Here is a 15,545-nt window from a genome sequence, read left to right on the forward strand (position 1 = left end):
GCTGTTGCGAACTATTGTTACGTCATTGTTAGAGAGTGTGAAGATAATATACAGTCTATTGTCAGTTTTGTCAGTTGAGGATGTTGACGAAAAAACCAAAAAGATAACGAGGAGTTCTATATATAACTCTTCTTAGATGCACATTGATTGCTGCCATGTTTGTTTTCGCTTAAACGTCTTTTTTTTTATGTGAAAAAAAACCCAAAGAAATACAAGCATATCTGAGCCAAAGGAACGGATGCAGCTTTTCAAACTGTTGTTGTTTCTAGTTGGGTTAGATTGGATAACTGAGTTGTTGAAAAATATGAATAGCGATTATACATCCAAATTTCAGATAAAGAGCTATTTAGACAATAAATTTATAAGAACTTTTTAAAAATTGTTGTTTTAATGGAATTATTGTTGTTTCATAGTTGAACTGTTGAAAAACACAGGAGCTTATATTGAAGAGTTTATGTTGTAGTTTGTAAAACTGTTAAAAAAAGAAAGGATTTAGAGTTGGTTTAAGTTTAGTTTAGTAAAAGAGAAAATAGTCATTTTCAATATATTTTTCAACATCGCCTACATACAATCAATAAAGGGGGTTGTCCTAGAAGAAAATGACCGTCCTTGGAATCTCTACAAGGGTGTTCCTAGACACTATCTTAACACATTAACCAAGGGAAAACAAAGGCAAGTAGGTTTTGTAAAGCCCATTTTGTTAGAATGCTTTTGTATTACATAGCTCACTGTTATTGAGTTTATCTTACCCATGATCATCATGGAACACTTAGGACTAAACCACAAGACATTATGAGACTCGGGAGACTTGACACTTGACACTTGGCCCATCACAATTTGACAAAGAGAGCTAGAGTGGACATAAATTTGATGGATGACTTTACCTATCAAATAAATTCGTCAATTGATATTGTTCTGCTGTTTTGCTCAATCATTAAGTCACAAACACAAACAAAAACACAATGATATACGTGTCAAAGAGAAATGGGGGAAAGCATGAAGGGAGGAGATTATTGTGAAAAAGAACTTCAATTTAAGAAACCATTTTCCTTATAAAACAAATAATAATTGATTTTGTTTATTGAATAATATTTTTATAACCAATTACATGAGACAACCTCATATATCCTATGCAAGAAACATCTAATAATAATAGTGCAAAAAGACATTCATATCTTGCAAAATTTAAACTTCTAAACTCAAGTTCAAATTCTGTCCATTAGCAACTCAGAAATATCAATCCAGAGTCTTATTACAATTAAGAACAAATTTCAGTGTGTTTTTAGTTAAATATGTTTGGAAATTTGAAAGTTAGAGATGCTGAGTACAAACACGTGGGAGCAGCCTTTTCCCCTGAAATAACCTGCTTTCTCTTTGACAACTCACCAGCTTCCTTACTCCCAGAGCGCGCCTTTTTTAGTTTTGAATTTGTTACTCATGAAATGTCGTTGCCAATTACAGGCTGAAATTTAAAACGATAGAAACTGTTCAGAAAAGGTTATATTTCCTGCAAACATTATTGCGCAGGTGGAGTACATAAGCTTTTGGAAAGTATTGTCAATTCTTAACCAAGCCGTATACACTATCTTTAATTGCCCTTATCAGGGACTTGTAACTCCATTTCAATGTCTCCACTGGTTAGTTGTCATTGCTCCCAAGTGGATGAACCAGTAAAGCAACTTGTGAATATAAATTGAAATGAATGTAGAAACTCATAAAGGTTAAGGAAATCAAGTAGTTTATGAGATACGAGCCAAAACTAGTAAGTTTTCTATTTGTTCTATGTCATCTTTATATTATAAATCTTCATTAAGACTTGTAGGTTTGTGAAGTCTTTTGTTTTCGAATAGTTTGTTTTGCCTATCTATGAGTAATGGTAGTTGGATGGTATCGTTGCTTTATATAAGTCAATGACTAAACAAGAAGTTCACTCGAGACGTAAAAGCCAAACACTTTGACAAACCAATGGTGATGAGAACACAAAGTACTTTCATAACGTTGCTAACTATTAGAAAAAGAACACTATATGGGAGATGACAAAGGAGGATGGATCGAAGGCTACAACAATTGTAAAGATCGCTGACTTGGGAGTCAATCATTTCAAACAATTGTATAAGGAATGGGACAACAAGGCCAATATAGCTCACATTATCAACAAGGCCAATATAGTTCACATTATCACAATATCTACATGATTTCTGAGTTTTGTGGATGAGGAAGCTAATAAGAGACTTATGGGAGAAATATCAATAGTTGAGGGTTGTTATTGTATCGTCTTAAAATGGAAGCACTTCCATGTTAGGAGTGTTTAGCCTTCCGAGTAAGTGGTCTGGGGTCATGTCAAGTGCCTTGAATGAGTCTTTGGCTTGGATCTGGCTTTTTCCCTTGTTCTGCTCCATTTTCCACTTTCTTTTTTGCACTTTTCTAGCATTTTGGATTGAAATCCTGAGATTCTTGACTTTTGGGTCAAGGAAAACCTTTTAGGTGAAGGTCGACCTCAACCTTGACCTAGGTCAGTGTTGACCTCAACCTTGACCCAAGGTCCAAATTTCAAGGTTCCATGATTTCTGGATGTCAGGTTTCAGAAAGAATTGTTTTCTTGCTTTCGGGTTGGCTGTTTTGGTCTCTGAAATGGTAAACTCTTAAATTATATTTAATCTAGGTCTATTCCTAGGGGTTAAGGTTAAATGAGATTTAATGCTCCTATGTTAGCCTTCTCTAAGAGTTAGTGCCCTAGATCTCTATATAAGGAAGCCTTCTTCCCTCATTTTGACATCCACAAGCTATTCGATTATTATGCGAGTATCCACTTACTACGAAGTGAAGTTCTACTATCTATCAAGCATTCAGGTGTTCAAGCATTCAGGATTCATCAAGGAGATCCATTAGTAGCCATTGAAGGATTCAAGCTCTATGGAGCCCTCTTGTTGAAGATTCATCCATTTCCATTCAAGCCTCTTCCTAATTCAAGATCCATTCAAGATTGGTGTTGAAGATCTAATGAAATTGATTTGAGACATCCTACATATAATTCTACATTCATTTGGAGCATCCGTACTTGTGGATTCAAGAATTTGAATCCTTCACAAAGATTTCAACATAAGCAAGGTGAAAAGTTCCATTTACTTTGTTTATACATATTACAATTTCAATTCAATTTCAAGGTTAATTCCAAATTGGGGTTTGAATAAGGAAAACCCCCCATCCAACAAACAAAACCATTTTTCTTGTAGGTACAGGTGTGGAGCAATGAATCAAAGTGCATATTTGGATACACTTTTTGTCAAACTTGTAAGATCCACGAACAAAAATTTCATCAGAGCAGTGCAGGTCAAGGTCAACTTTTTGGGGCACAATTGTGCCTCGGGATGCAATTGTGCTCCGCTAACTGGGTCAAGGTCGACCTACCCTCAGAAAAGAAAAAGATTTTTGGGTTTGAAGATCTCACAGTTTTGGTTTGAGATTGCAAAAATCAACAGTTTTTGAGATTGTTTGACAAGGTTTTCAGAAGGTTCTTTTTCGGAGGTAAGTACCTTTATTTCTTCATTTCAATACTAGTCATCCAGATTTACTTTCCATATCATAACAATTCATATGTATGTGTAAAATGTGGGTTTAGGGTCTCTTTTATGTCCATTATTATAAAACCATATTCATCAACCATGTTTTATCCTATACAGTTATGTACACTTATCAAAAAGACAAAAATCTTCAACTAATGGATGAACTATAAAAAAATTTCTTATGATTTTTAAATTATCTAGGTAATGACATACTTCAAGAGGTTGGTGAATCATGACAATCTAGAAATATTCTTTGGGCTTTTCACATAATATTTGTAAAGCCAAAAAAATTCAATTTTTTTGCCCCATCTATTTTTGTAATTGTATATATAAGATAGTTACTAAAGTTATTACTTCGAGACTCAAGGAAGCGCTATCATAAAATGTCTCTAGTGAACAATTTACTTTTTATATGGAAGACATATTCGTGAAGCCATTGGGGTTCCACAAGAAGACATCAATGCTATAAAAACCAAGAAGTATCTAGTTGTGGTGATGAAGCTCGATTTGTCCAAGGCTTATGATAAAGTAAATTGGTTATATATTCAGTTACTACTCATACACCTTGAGTTTTGTTTGTAGATCGTAAATTGGACTATGAGTTGTATCACTTCTCTCTCATATGGCATCCTCATAAATGGATTAGGTTCAAAATTCTTTAGTCCTTCTAGAGTGTTGAGGCAAGGTTGTATTTTCTCCCCGCTTATTTCTTCACTTGTTGCTAAGGGTCTAAATTGGGCTTTTGGGTCTAAATCAGGCTACACCATAATGGCAACTTGTGAGCTTCTTAGATTTCAACCTACTTGAATTTAACATTTTTGTAAGTTAAAAGAAGTTTACAATTTTATGGATAAAAGGAACATAATTATTTTTTATGCAATAACTAAATTTTAAAATAAAATGAAATGATATAAAGAGATACATAAAATAATTCTCATTCATATATTTCTTTAGACAAATGTATTTCTTAAAGCTCATATTACTAATTCTTACTTTTGAAACTTGGGAATAATTTGTTGTCTAACTAAAAATTAGGTATGGAATAACTATCATTTAAAATAAAGTAAGAGCGTACAACACAAGATAAATTGTGAGCCTCTTGATTTAGAGTCTACTCAAGCTTAATAAATAATAATAATAATAAATCACAACACATAATAATAATGAATCTTAAAATTGACCTCTTTTCGATAAAAAATAAAATGAAATAACTTTTATCATTTAAAATAAAATAGTTCTTATTGTATTTGTTGTAGGCACATACTATTGTAATCACTTCACCTTAAGTCGTGATTAATCTTTTCTACTTCATCCAATTAGATGCAAGTATTTTTATTTCTAATTTTAACTTTTATTTTTTCAATTGTTTATATGTGAAATTTTTAATTTTAAAAATGATTAAAATTATTTTATTGTAATTTGATTGGCTCCTATATTTTCTCTTCTGGAGCGAAATTTTAGGAACCACTACTCGACATTTTTGAGGATGTCTTGACATAAATATATATATGAAACACATAAAACTTAATTTATAATGATTCAAAACTAAATACTTGATTAATGAAATAGAAATCTCTAATTAATAAAAATAATTATGCCCTAAATTTGAATTTGTATAATTTTTATTTCTAATTTTAACTTTTAATTCTTCAAATGCTCAATTTTTCAAATGTTTAAAATATTATCAAATGTATAAAACTTATTTAATAATGTTTCAAAATTAAATACTTAATTAATGAAATGTCTCTACAAACATTCATAATACATGGCCAATTTAAATGTTGTTTTAATATTATTTTTTAGAAAATGTAAATTTTTAACTTTTTAAAAATTGCTAACTTTTATTTATATCATAAATTAAAAATTAGTTTTAATTATAAATATTTTTCTACTAAAAAATATTATTCTTCCAATATTTTAATATGTATGTCCTTCAAAGAACTAAAATGATAATTCTTCTAAACTTTCTATCAAATAATATTAAAATATCAATTAAATAACTCAACAATTCTCTTATAACTACTAAATTTTTAATCTATACATTATGACAAATACAAGCCACTACGTGGCACTTGTTGATATATTTCTTTAGATAGATTTGTTTCTTCAAATCTTATATTTTCTTCTCATAGATATATTTCTTTAAATATATTTGTTTCTTCAAATCCTATATTTTCTTCTCATAAATATATTTCTTTAGACAGATGTACTAATTAAGCCGATAGGCTTCTCCTATGGAGCAAACACTCCAAAATAAATGTATTTATTGTCTCACACACAGTCAACTATCTCATGCAATAATTAGAATGTATTTCCCCACCATTTACAAATAGTTGTTTAAGACTAAGTTTTCTAATGACTCAATCTTACCAACGTCGACTGGGATTCTCCACATCATGTGCGATTCTCCATCATCTCACAAATGGAGTTGGATTTAGGCATTTGCTGAATGACACACCTTTTGACAATTAAGTCAATTGAGTGAATGCAATGTACTACGATTTTTTGCCTTATTTAGTTCCTCTACAATTACAATCACATTGCAATAGCCAGAGTTATACTAGTTCTCTTTTATTATCAAATCAATTTGTTGGAAAAATTCAATATTACTACTTCTAGATTGTTGGTTAGTTATAATAGAACTGTTAGTTTTTCAAATCTCCCACCTTCGACATAAGGGAACTATTAGTGCTGTCACAGGCGTGATGGGGACACAACCCAAGAATAGAATGGACACAACAGAAAAGGGGAAATTATATTAACTGAGAAAATAAACTAGTACAAATAGTATAGAAAAAATAAACTTCAAAACATGCCCTAAGGCTTACAATAGCATAAATCTGGAGATAATTTCTCCTTTTAGTACCTCCTCTCAAACTCCACTCCGAACTGCCTTTTACAATGCCAGAAATCTCCTTAAATAGACCTCGGAGGGTTAAGGACTAGGAGTACATTCTAGAAAGTGCTAGTAGGCATCCACCGACCAAATAGAAGGTTCCAAAAGCTGCGTTAGAAGTCGGTGCAAATCTAGAAGAATCCAAAAACGGTAATCGAACTTTCAGGAGGCATAACTTTTGAACCGTAGCTCCGATTGACGAACCGTTTACATTTTCGAAAAGCTCTCGAAGCGCTTTATAGCCCTATGGGCTAGTTTTGCTTGTCCCCCATTTTTTGGCCCTTTTCAAGGTCATTTAATGCCCCTAACTTGACTTTGAAGCATTCTTAGGAGGTTTCCAAAACCTGAAAAACTACAATAACTTTCAAACCGTGGGGCCTTTTGACCTGATTCTTTTTCTGGAATGCTCTAAATCACAATTACATTCATCTAGCCAATTCATACCTTCTAGGTCACCAAAATGATGGCCAAATTGCATGCTCCTATTTTTTCAGAATTTTCTAGCACACTGATAGTTGAACTGTGAGAGTTGGAACCTTTATTTGACCCAAATGGGTATCCAAAAATGAAAACACATAAAACAGAAACTAAGTCTAAGTACATTTTTTTTTTGGTGACACAAGATTGCCCTTATACCTCTGGATGCTCCTGCATCAGACACCCAGGGTAGATTGAAAAGTGACCTTGTCACTTTATGAATGGTAGAGGAAATCCCAAATGGGAAACCTCAGCTGCTGAAATCCAAGTTTAGTCCTCGATTGGCCGTCCTTTCCACTTCACCAAATACTCTTCATACTGCCTATTTCTGGTACTCCTACCCACACGATGATCTAGAATGTCTTCTATCTCCTCCTTCTTAGAAGCAGGAATTAGACATGGCTCTAACACCAGCTCCTCATCTGCACCATCATCATGATACTCTGTTAAATCTGCAATGTTGAAAATGAGAGAAATGTGAATTCCATCTGGCAGCTCCACTTCATATGCATTTCCTGAGTCATGTTTCTTTAAAATTTTACAGGGGCCAAATTTCTTCATTTTCAGCTTGTTGTAAGTACCGGCTGGAAATCTTTCTTTTCGTAAGTGCACCATGACTAAATCTCCTACTTGAGATTCCTTATGTCTTCTCCTTTGATCAGCCCTAGCTTTATACTCTTGATTCATCTTGGTAATGTGTGCTTGAACCTCCTCATGTAGACGCTTGATATGTTCAACAAATTCCTCAGCTTCAGCACTTGTCCTCTCTCCTTGTTCTATCTTCCTTAATTCTGGTGCAGTCCTTGGGCTATTCCCATATACAATTTGGAATGGTGATTTTCCAGTACTCCTATTTATAGAGTTATTGTAAGAAAACTCTGCTTGTGGTAGAATCAAATCCCATCCCTTGGGCTTATCCCCAACTAAACATCTTAGCAAATTGCCCAGACTTCTGTTTACCACTTCTGTTTGGCCATCAGTCTGTGGGTGATGCGTGGAACTGAATTTCAAGTCAGTTCTTAACTTTTTCCACAATGTCCTCCAAAAATACCCCACAAATTTAGTATCTCTGTCAGAAACTATACTCCTTGGAAGACCATGTAGTCTTACCACCTCTTTGAAAAAAAAGTCTGCAATATGGACATCATCATGAGTTTTGTGGCATGGAATGAAATGTGCCATTTTGGAGAACCTATCAACCACCACAAATACTGAGTCATTACCCCTTTGTGTCCTTGGCAATCCAAGAACAAAATCCATACTTATGTCCTCCCATGGCCTTGATGGAATAGGCAATGGCTGATATAGGCCAGTATTGTGAGTAAACCCCTTGGCAACTTGACAAACCTGGCAACTCTGTACAAACTTCTTCACATCCTATGAAATTTGAGGCCAAAAATAATGTTCTCTAAGAATGGAAATGGTCTTATCTCGACCAAAATGTGCTGCCATTCCTCCACTGTGTTTCTCCTTAATCAGATTTTCCCTCATGGAACTCCTTGGAATGCAAAATTGACTACCTTTGAACAACATGCCATCCTGAATCAAATAGTCTAACCACTTGGTTCTATCTACAACAATAGGTTCTTTACAAGCTTTCCATGCTTCAGCAAAATCAGGATCCTCGGGGTACAAATTCTTGAGTTCATCAAACCCAACTACTTCAACCTGCATTATTGTAAGCAACAATTGTCTCCTACTTAGTGCATTTGCAACCTTGTTAGATTTTCCACTTCTATGCTTCAACACAAATGTATAACTCTGCAAGAACTCTACCCGCTTCATATGCCTCTGATTCGATTTACCTTGGCTATTTAGATACTGTAATGCTTGATGATCAGTATACAAAACAAATTCCTTTGGCAATAAATAATGCCTCCATTTCTTTAAGGCCTGAACTATTGCATAGAACTCTTGATCATAAACAGAATACTTCTTCTTTGCATCATTCAATTTTTCACTAAAATATGCAATAGGCTTACCTTCTTGGCTTAATACAACCCCAATAGTGCTGCCATTGGCATCACAATCTACCTGGAAAACCTTTCTAAAATCTGGAAGTGCCAACACAGGCTGTTCTGTTACCTTCTTCTTCAGCAATTCAAAACTTCTCGCAGCTGCTACAATCCATTTGAACTCTTTTCTATCCCCTCTTATTGTATCAGTTAGGGGTGCACATATGCCACTGAAATTCTTAATAAACTTCCTGTAAAAACTAGCCAGACCATGAAATGATCTTACCTCAGTAGCAGACCTTGGAGTAGGCCATTCCAAGATGGCTTTTACCTTCTCTAGATCCATTTTGAGACCTTCAAGTGATATAACAAACCCCAAATAGACTAACTCCCTTTTTGCAAAGATACACTTCTTTAGATTAATTAACAGTTTCTCTTCCCTTAACCTTTCAAGGACACTATGAATATGCAGTAAATGTTCTTCCAAAATCTTGCTGAAAATTAAAATATCATCCAAATAGACAATAACAAATTTTCCCAAGAACTTCTTAAGTACCTCATTCATGAGCCGCATGAAGGTGCTTGGGGCATTCGTCAATCCAAAGGGCATGACTAACCACTCATAAAGACCCTCCTTGGTCTTGAAGGCTATTTTCCACTCATCTCCTTCTCAAATTTGTATATGATGATAGCCACTCTTCAGATCTATCTCTGTGAAGTACTGAGCTCCACTCAAGTAGTCCATAAGATCATCCATCCTTGGCAAAGGAAATTAGTACTTGATGGTTATCCTATTTATAGCTCAAGAATCTGTACACATCCTCCACTCCCCATCCTTCTTTGGTGCGAGTACTGCAGGTACTGCACATGGACTCAGGCTCTCTCGAATCAAGTCCTTCCTCAACAGCTCCTGAACTCGTCTATTTAGCTCCTCTGTTTCAGTAGGAGTCATCCTGTGAGTAGCCTTGTTAGGCAAACTAGCTCCTGGAATCAGATCTATCTGATGACTGATTTTCCTTACTGGTGGCAATCCATCTGGAACATTATCAGAGATAATATCTCCAAACTCCCCTAGAAAATCTGAAACTTCAAGTGGTATTTCACTACTACCTTCTTTATCTTTCCTAGGAATCAAAGCATAGCACATATGCTGATGTTTCATGCCATCTAAAAACTTCCTTCCATCAACAAGACAAATCCTAGCACTGCTACATACCTTTTCACCTTCCTTTTTCATGGGCTTCAATTTGTGGCGAACTCCATCCTTTGTTAGAGAGTATGTGTTTGCATGTCCATCATGCACTGCCTGTCTATCAAACTGCCATGGTCTACCCAACAATAGATGGCAAACATCCAACGAAATAACATCACAGAGAAATTCATCATGGTAACTCCCAATTTTGAAATTTACTAAACATTGTTCACTTACCAGGACCTTATGATCATCTTTTACCCAAGCAATCCGATAGGGCTGGGGATGTTTCTCCCTCTTGAGCTTTAGCTTAGAGACCATCTCTTCTGATACCAAGTTATCAGTGCTACCACCATCAATGATCACGTCACAACATTTATCCTCACACTTGCATCTGGTACTGAACAAACTCCTCCGCTGTCCTGGTTCAATCTCACCACTTAGTAGGACTCTTTGATTTACCAAGGTCTCTCCACTTTCTGCATCCTTTGAATGTGATGATTGTGCATCCTCATCCACATGAGCAACCCTAGCTTGGCCCTTACCTCTCCTATCTGTCCTTCCTTGTTGTTGAGGGCATTCAAAGGCACGATGACCTTCTTCATTGCAATGGAAACAGGTACCACGGAAGCTGCCTCTTCCTTGTCCACGTCCTCTACCTCTTCCTCTCTGATTTCCAAATTTTTGATCATGGGAGCGGTTGAAACCCTCATTCCTCTGGTTCCTGCTAGTACCCACATCTTCATTTTTCTTTTGGGTTTCATTGAGGCCTTCAGATGATCTACCGCTTCCCCTTCCTCCTTGACCACGCCCTCTTTGTCTTCCTTCAAACCTTTTATTCAGCTTCTCTTCAACTCGTAGGGCAAACTGGTATGCCTCTTCAACGCTGGTCATTCTTACCAAACTTAATTCCTCCTAGATGCTAGGTCGCAACCCACTGATATAACAAGCGACCTTCTCCTTATTTGCTTCTGCATGCCTTGGTCTAATCAAGAGTCGGTAAAATTCCTCTGTATATTCTTGGACTGATCTTCCTGCTTGCTTTAACCCATGCATCTTCTTAAACAAATCAAGCTCATAGTTCACAGGAATGAACTGCTTCTTCAATTTGTCCACCATGCGATCCCATCTTGTGATCTTATCCTTTCCTCTTCTGTTTCTTTCCAATTGGACCTCTTGCCACCAGATTTTGGCATGGCTTTTCAATTTGGCCTTTGCAAACTTAACCCTATCTGGGTCCCTGATATCCTCATACTCAAAGTATTCTTCCAGTTCATTGATCCAATCAATCAACTCATCTAGTTTCAGATTTCCTGAAAATACACCCACTTCAATTGTGGGTCTTTTCCCAAACTTAGTAATGGCCCTAAAAAGCCTTTCCTCTGCATGATTCAGAACTTCCCCGTCAAATTCCCCTTTTGGTCCCATAACTTCTTCTTCATTGTCATCCTCACTGTCGTCACCAACGACAACATTTGCTCCTCTACGGAGCTCCTCTTGCAATGCTTGTACCTGCCTTTGGAGGGCTCTAACCTCCTCAGGATTAATAGCTCTGGCCCTTCCGCCATGCTCTCTTCATGGAGGCATCTTCTAACTCAAACCCACAATCACACAGTCCTGGTGCAAACTGCCTCACAGTCGGTGTTCTATCTACACACTCAGGAAAACCAGCTCTGATACCACTTGATGGGGACACAACCCAAGAACAGAACGGACACAACAGAAAAGAGGAAATTATATTAACTGAGAAAATAAGCTAGTATAAATAGTACAGAGAAAATAAACTTCAAAACATGCCCTAAGGCTTACAATAGCATAAATCTGGAGATAATTTCTCCTTTCAGTACCTCCTCTCAAACTCCACTCCGAACTGCCTTTTACAATGCCAGAAATCTCCTTAAATAGACCCCAGAGGGTTAAGGACTAGGAGTACATTCTAGAAAGTGCTAGTAGGCATCCACCAACCAAATAGAAGGTTCCAAAAGCTGCGTTAGAAGTCGGTGCAAATTTAGAAGAATCCAGAAACGGTAACCGAACTTCTGGGAGGCATAACTTTTGAACTGTAGCTCCGATTGACGAACCGTTTACATTTTCTAAAAGCTCTCGAAGTGCTCTATAGCCCTATGGACTAGCTTTGCTCGTCCCCCATTTTTTGGCCATTTTCAAGGTCATTTAATGCCCCTAACTTGACTTTGAAGCATTCTTAGGAGGTCTTCAAAATCCAGAAAATTGCAATAACTTTCAAACCGTGGGGCCTTTTGACCTGATTCTTTTTCTGGAATGCTCTAAATCACAATTACATTCATCTAGCCAATTCACACCTTCTAGGTCACCAAAATGATGGCCAAATTGCATGCTCCTATTTTTTCGGGATTTTCTAACACACTGATAGTTGAACTGTGAGAGTTGGAACCTTTATTTGACCCAAATGGGTATCCAAAAATGAAAACACATGAAACAGAAACTAAGTCTAAGTACATTTTTTTTTTTGGGTGACATAGAATTGCCCTTATACCTCTAGATGCTCCTGCATCAAGGCGTTTAGTCTAACTATTTCCTCTACACCCTTCATCCATCCACATAGAGTGTAGTTTGTTTTTTATTAACTCTAGAAATTTCTGCCACTGTACAAATAATAGATGCCCTCTATATATAAGAGGCAATGTAATACATTGTGTCATAGTCAATTCAATAAAGTATTTGTTTCTTTGCCTTGTTTTATTTAGTGTCATTATAATTAAGTGTTTATAACTATTATAATTTCTATTATTTCCTATTATTTTCTCTATTGTCAGCATACTTAGATCAAGTTTTCATCACAATTTGCACTCAAATAATATCTCTCTCATAGCATAGCAGACACGTCTCTCCTCCTTTCATTTCCATTAATCAAATCTTAGGGATTTTGCATTGACATAAAAATATTTTTGAAACCATGGTAAGGAGATTGAAAGTGGGTGTGCAATAAATGAATTTCTGGACTTCATATACAAGGAGAAGACACATTTCCATTATGAGAAAAGGTTTCTTTTCATCGTCATTCTCTTTTCTATGGATTGTCAGTAGAGAGAACTTCATGAATTTGTAGAGGTGACATCTTAATGGCTGCCCAACATTAGCTCCCTTTTCTACTTGGCTCCTCCTTTGGGTACAATATTTGTTATTGATGCAAATCGCTCAAGAAAGGATCCATGATGACAAAGAGGATGAGGAAATGGTAGGGCTCCGCTTTATCTTTCTCTAGGCTCAATCCCTATTTTGGGCCCCTCTGGAGGATTCTATGCAACCATTTCATCGCTTCCATACTCTTTTGTGAGCTCCCACACTACCATCTCTTCCCATGAATATCATCAGGCATATGACCATTGGAGAGTTTCAACAATGGCAGAATCTGAGCAGTTCTGTCTCGGTGGAAGGGACTTTAAATGTATTAGGTATGGATATTCCACTGACTAGAGTGCATATGAAGGGAAGAAGATATTTGTTTTCTCATACAGATTAGCACTCTATATCGAGTAGGAAAATCATAGGTGCACACTTCTACAAGGGGAGTCATTTAGCTCGAGATTCCCAAGGCCATGGAACACACACGACATCCATGTCAGGAGGATCCCTTGTTGACAGTGTTGATTACTATGGCCTTCCTCTAGTGCTGCAAAAGGTAGATCTCCTTCTTCTAGGATTGTAGTTTATAAAGTATGCTCTGAGGAAGGATGCCTTGGCTTTGACATACTTGTTGGGCTAGACGATGCCAGACGAAGTTGATGTTATTCTATTTCACTTGAATCAACCTTGGTTTTCCAATTAGATGTCCCCGATGATCCCATCGCCATTGGAGCATTCCACACTGCTTAGAAATGGATTCCTGTGGTTTGTTTGACAGGAAACAATGGCTTTGATTCTTAATCCATTGCTAATACTGCTCCATGGATTATGACGGTGGCTACAACTACAATTAACAGAGATTTTCAATCCCACATTATTTTGGGAAATGAGAAAGTATTCAAAGTGAGACTGACAGAAATCAACTTCTGTTGTTTTTGTTTTTGTGAATTCATTATTTTTGGTTGTGGTTTAACATTTAATCCATCCTCTCTCTGATGTTTATTTAGGGGGAAGCCATCATTTTTTCCAATCTTAGGTGTTCCACCATGTACCCTCTTGTCTTTGTAGGACATATTTCAAATTTACAAACTATAAAATCTTTCTCTGCTAAACTAAATATAATAATTATTTTGTAAAACCATGTTTATATAAATAAAACCAAAATATTAATGTTGTATGTGAAGACCTCATAAAATAAACTGATTGTTTAAATGTATTTTATTAATTTATAAATAATATCAATTAAAAAATTTAGATAGTAAAAAAATCTATCAGTTCAAATATATGTAAAAGTTATATTAAATTTTCTTTTTATTACTTTATTATTAATTTTTAAAATTTAAGAATCCTTTTACTACTTTAATACACTTAGTACTTTAATACACTTAGTATGTTGTTGTAATAATAATATTTTGTTCTATATTTATATTTATATTTTAAAATCTTAAATTACAAAACTTCAAATTTTTTTTTATTAATTTTAAAAAATAAAGTGCAAAAATTAAGTTGAATCACATAACTTCAATGCAATGTGCCAAATGTGGTAAGACTAAAAAGATATTAAATAACAGAAGAAGAAATTATAAAATGGAGAAATAAATTGTAGAAGCATATTTAGTAATACATTTTTTTATGAACTAATTTATTTTTAAAATAAACTAAAAAGATATTAAATAAGAGAAGAAGAAATTATAAAATGGAGAAATAAATTGTAGAAGCATATATAGTAATACAATTTTTTATGATTTAATTTTTATTTTAAAAATAAAAATTGACAATATTTGCATATAGTATTTTTTATTTGAACTAGTATTATATGTGTAGTAAATTGACTACAAATCATAATGAAGTTTTAATTATTTTATCCAATTTGAACAATTTCCTTATAATTTGTAATTTTTTAGATAACACTTGAGTTTATTTTTAGCATGTAACTTGTCATGTTTTGTGTAAGGTTTAATGATTTGTATGACAATTACTATTATTTCTTTGTATGTATACAAATGGTAGATCCACATAGTAGAAATATATAAATAATTAATGATGGCAATTCCTAAATAATTTAAGAGTCTTGTTGCTTCCTATATATTTTTGTACAACTTCTTTTTCGTCTAATTACTACTTTCATCATGAGATGACAATAATCCTATCTATCTTTCCATGATTTAATCCTACATTGCACTAAATTTTAGAGCTCATTCACCTATTAAGATATATGCTTTTGCTATTTTTTGGCGCTAATCCTAGCAAATCTTGCACCTTATTAACAGGGACATAGTGCATCCCTACTCAATTAGGGATGCAGTGCATCCCTTCTTGGGTCCCATTTTGCCCCCTCCTCTGGTCCATGTACTGGG

This window comes from Cupressus sempervirens, chromosome 3 (genome assembly GCF_028749045.1).
Source record: "Cupressus sempervirens isolate cs-2001-9-10 chromosome 3, ASM2874904v1, whole genome shotgun sequence".
Classification (NCBI taxonomy): domain Eukaryota; kingdom Viridiplantae; phylum Streptophyta; class Pinopsida; order Cupressales; family Cupressaceae; genus Cupressus; species Cupressus sempervirens.